Source organism: Empidonax traillii, unplaced genomic scaffold, assembly GCF_003031625.1.
Source record: "Empidonax traillii isolate 1590-97213 ecotype Southwest subspecies unplaced genomic scaffold, ASM303162v1 scaffold1104:size183874, whole genome shotgun sequence".
Taxonomy (NCBI): domain Eukaryota; kingdom Metazoa; phylum Chordata; class Aves; order Passeriformes; family Tyrannidae; genus Empidonax; species Empidonax traillii.
Genome location: NW_020956297.1, coordinates 128734 through 132965, shown reverse-complemented (window position 1 = coordinate 132965; position 4232 = coordinate 128734). Strand labels below are relative to the sequence as shown.

The following is a 4232-nucleotide window of genomic DNA, read 5'->3' as shown; positions in this document are numbered from 1 at the left end:
TATCTGCTTCATTCAAAGGATGACTGGTCAGTGGAGTCACCTCCAGCTGGTGGTAACTGGTTCCCCAGGGCTCAGTACTGGGACCAGTTCTGGTTCACATCTTTATCGCCGCATCCTGTGTTCAGATTTGGGCCCTTTACAACAAGAAAGACATTCAGGCGCTGGAGCATGTCCAGAGATGGCAGCAGAGCTGGGGAAGGAGCTGGAGCACCAGGAGCAGCTGAGGGAGCTGTGGAGGCTCAGCCTGGAGAAAAGCAGGCTCGGGGGGGAACTTCTGGCTCTGCAACTCCCTGACAGGAGGATGGAGCCAGACACAGGTCAGGCTCTGCTCCCAGGGAACAAGGGACAGGACAGGGGGAAAAGGCCTCAAGTTGCACAAGGCAAGGTTCAGGTTGGAGACTGGGAAAACTTCCAGAAAGGGCTGTCCAGCCCCAGCACAGCTGCCCAGGGCAGTGGTGGAGTCACTGTCCCTGGGGGGATTTAACAAACATGTAGATGTGGCACTTGGGGACATGGTGTATTGGTGTGCTTGGCTGTGCTGGATTAATGCTTGGACTCGATCTTAGAGTGAAACTTGAGATGGCTTGACTGAGCAGCATCTGTGAAACTCCAGCAGTTATTTTGGGAAAGAGAAACCACAGTATTGATAATAATGTATATCAATGCACTTAGTTCCAATGAACAGCTTTTAGCTGGCATAATTGTAGGAAGTCTTAAAACACAGCTGCTAGCGCAGCCTATCCAACATGACAGCAACACAGATGTCAGTCCATACCCTCAGAAAAGTTGTGCTTGTTATATTTTAGGTTACAGCAAGGAGATAGCAGCACGAGTGGATCTCTGGAGCTGAACACACTAACCTGTGGCTGCTCGGGGTGTGAGTGTAGCTACAGGAGGAAAACTGCCTCAGAAACAGATCACGAGTTCTCCCCACACTTTCTGCCCCACTGTCCATCCTACAGGTGAGAGCAGGGCAAGGAAAGGTTTGGAGTTTGGGCATAATGCAGATATCTTGTTGGCCTAAAATATTGATAGAATAACCTGCTGGCTTCAGCTACACCCCGTGTGTGGCTCCCAGTGAACAGGAAGGATTCCTGCAGCATGTGAATCATCCTTGCTAATGCCATCACTTCTCACACTTTCAGAAGATGTGAGAAAAAGCCCAACCTTTACGTCATTCCCAGTTGGCCTGCATTGTTGGGAGTTTGTGGGTGTGAGAGCTGTCATCTCTTGACTTGTGCACAGTGAGTTATCCTGTAGGGATTATGCTCACCATGCTGGGTCTGTGCAGGTAGCCTGTAGCTACTTTCTGCTACCTTCTGAGATAAGTTAAACTCTCAGCACTGGCAGTGCCGCAGACCAGTCCTTGCCCAGCCCTCAGTGCCAGTCAGTCAATGGTTAAGATGGGTTTGGCTGGTACAAATTTTTCCCTGGTCTGCCTGGACTTTCATGTCTCTCTTCAGCATCGAGTTAGAAGGGGATCGTTGGTCATTCCTAGTTAACTGGATTAACTCTGTGTCACAGGGCCCTTACTAGCTGCTCTTCAGCTTTTCACTTCCTCTCTCCTCCTGTAATCCAGTTGTGACACAGGAACCTGTTCTGCTGGGTTACTGGTGACAGCTAATGGCAACCTCAGCCGCAGCCTCATTGTTAGTGCAGCCTTTCCCAATGGGAAGATGGGCCAAAAATCGATTCTTGGAGCCTCCTTCCCTTTTTGCTATGACCCAGTTAGGATCCGTGGTGACACCTCTGTTTCCCCCTCAGGCTTCCCTGCTAGTCTGTGAACTGCTCTGGCCAGTCCCTGTTCATCCTGCAGAAACTTTTCCTGGACTCCCAGAGAGCCTCAGCGCAGAGATCCAGTCCCCACATGCTACCCTGCCTGCTCCTCTGCTCCCCATGGCAGGAGCATCCACAAAGGGGACCAGAGCAGCCTTTGTGCTGCAGCACTTGGGTCCACATGCCCCTCGCTGCTCTTGCAGAAAGTTTCAATTGCAGTGACAGCAGCCTGGGGCTTGTCATGCCTTTAACTCTTCGGCTCAGGCACATTTAGGAGGAATAGTCCACTTTCAGCTCTGTGCAGCATTTGTTTGTTTTTTCTATCTGTCTTAACATTTAGCTGACTGTCTTGATTTGGCTTGGGCTTTCTCCACCTATCCTGTTGCTCATCTGACTCCCAGCCCATAACAGCCCTTCCAGAACCTGTGTTTTTCTCTCTCGTGCACATGATTGAGAAACTGCAGAGCTTGGGGCCACATACCAGCCTGCCACCTCAACAGCTTGTGCCGGCTGGACGGAGGTTGCCAGTCCAGCAACCACACAGCTGGGTCCTGCTGACACACCCCACATAATTTGTCTCTGAGAGTGAACCTCCCTCATTCTTTCCATGGTTTCTGCTGCACCGCCTCCATCCCTCTGGTGCAGCTCTTCCTCGCCTGCACCACCCACTGCCAGACTCACCTTCCCCGTGGTGAGAGCACCTGTGCTGTGCCTCTCAGGTGGCCCTGCCTGAGCCTTCCTTCCCCCACGGCTTCACCCCCTGCACAAGTGTTACAGGCTCCTGCCAGGGCAGTTCTCCCCTGCCTGTGACAAACTGCATCACAGGACAGTTGGCGTGGGGGACAGGGACTGGCACCAGATCCTGGTGCTGGAGAGACCCATCTGATGATCTGGTCATCTTACTGGTGGATGAAAGGTGACCGTCTACCTCTCCTCAGGGCCCCCAGTGTGTCACTGTGCAGGGTTTCTCCCTGAGACACTTGTGCTGGAACCTTTCTGGAGGACTGAGCAGCCACAGTTCCAATAGCAGCAGCGATGCTCCATTGGATGTCTCCCTATCCTTTCCAAACTTAGCCCATCTCAGACCTGCCCTCTTGGTAACCCCACCCTAGGGTTCTCACCCACAACTGTATATTTTATCCAAAACCCGTTCCAGCCTTCTGGGATTCAGGCAAAGGCCATCTGATTCTTGTTTTCAGTCCTGGGGCTCTCTTATCTAGAAAGCAGCAGCAACAGTTCCTCCCTGGTGCTGTATGGAAGGGTTTGAAATAAGGCTTGCTGTAAACTCTCTAAAATGCTCTGCTTTTGTGCAGATGTTTCCCCAGGTCACTATGTGGCTGACTAGTTTTAGGAGGGCATTAGAAGAAAAACCTTTTCTAAAGCAGCTACCAGGCACAGAAGTGCAGAGAGTGAGTAGTCCCGGCAATTCGAACCATCCATCATCTCTTTATTTCTTGAGGGAAAAGCTTTTTCGGCGTCAGTGGTGTGCCCAGTTACCAACCCTGGAGCTGCCCTTTCCACAGTGTCCGTGGGTGCCACAGGGGTTAAAAGCAACGCCCCTGCAGCACACTGTGCAGCTGTAGCCCTGGGACAGGTGCCCACAGCAGTGCAGTTAGCTCGGGAGTTGACCTTCCTTTCTCCAGAGGCCTGCTGCCTTTGTGTGCCTCAGTGTCTTGGGCAACCCCGGCCCTTTGTGAGTCATGTGTCCCCCTCGGCGGGTTTCCTCAGGCTGCGTCAGCCGGCCGTGTCACAAGTGTGTCGGGAGCTGCAGGAAGCCTCGCTGACAGTCCTGGGTTACATCACAGAGGTGGAGGACATTTGGACAACTGGTCCTTGTCCCCGCTGAGGCAAGTCTGGGATTGCACAGCGCATCTGGCACCTCGTCCCGGGGCTGCTCCCGTGAAGGGCAGGAACGGAGCTCAGGGAGGAGAGAAAGGAGCTTAAGTGGGCTGGAAAGATTTACAAATCCTGTAGTCACTGCATATCTGACCTGGGTCAGTAGCAGTCACCCTTTGCGTCTGTGCTGAAGAAAGGGTGGATGGGTGGATGGACCAATAGACAGAAAGAAGGAGGGAAGAGAGGACAGATGTAAGGAAGGACAGATGGAAGGTGTTTCATCAGTAAATGTAGAAGTTTGGTCTTGCACAAATAGTCATCATTATTTTAAATTGCTTCAGCACTCCCATTATATAATTCTATTCTATGTGATTAAAAGATTTCCCAGCAAAGTTGGAGATAAGGACAACTGATCAAAAAGATATTGAGAAATCTCTGTGCCCTACCCTGATGGGTGCCAGACTGATCCCTCTGACCCAGTCACCAGAGGGCATCAGCCTCCTGATAGGAAAAGCCAGTTGGGATCTAGGATGTGAGGTGCAAGAGTGAACAGGCACCAGCCCCAAGTGGGGAGCCCCGTTTGTCCATGGACGGTTGTCAGCGGTCCCCAATGGCCCTGT

The 4232-nt window shown here is 52.1% G+C and overlaps 1 long non-coding RNA gene across 1 annotated transcript; it reads right to left on the bottom strand.

Annotated features, from left to right (window-relative positions):
• Positions 1 to 69: 69 nt before the first annotated feature.
• LOC114068645 lies at positions 70 to 3502 on the bottom strand. Its single transcript, XR_003573635.1, has 3 exons — positions 3406 to 3502; positions 861 to 956; positions 70 to 134 (listed from the first exon to the last, which is right to left on the bottom strand). It is a non-coding gene; the product is annotated as an uncharacterized LOC114068645 (long non-coding RNA).
• Between the last annotated feature and the right edge of the window lie 730 nt (positions 3503 to 4232).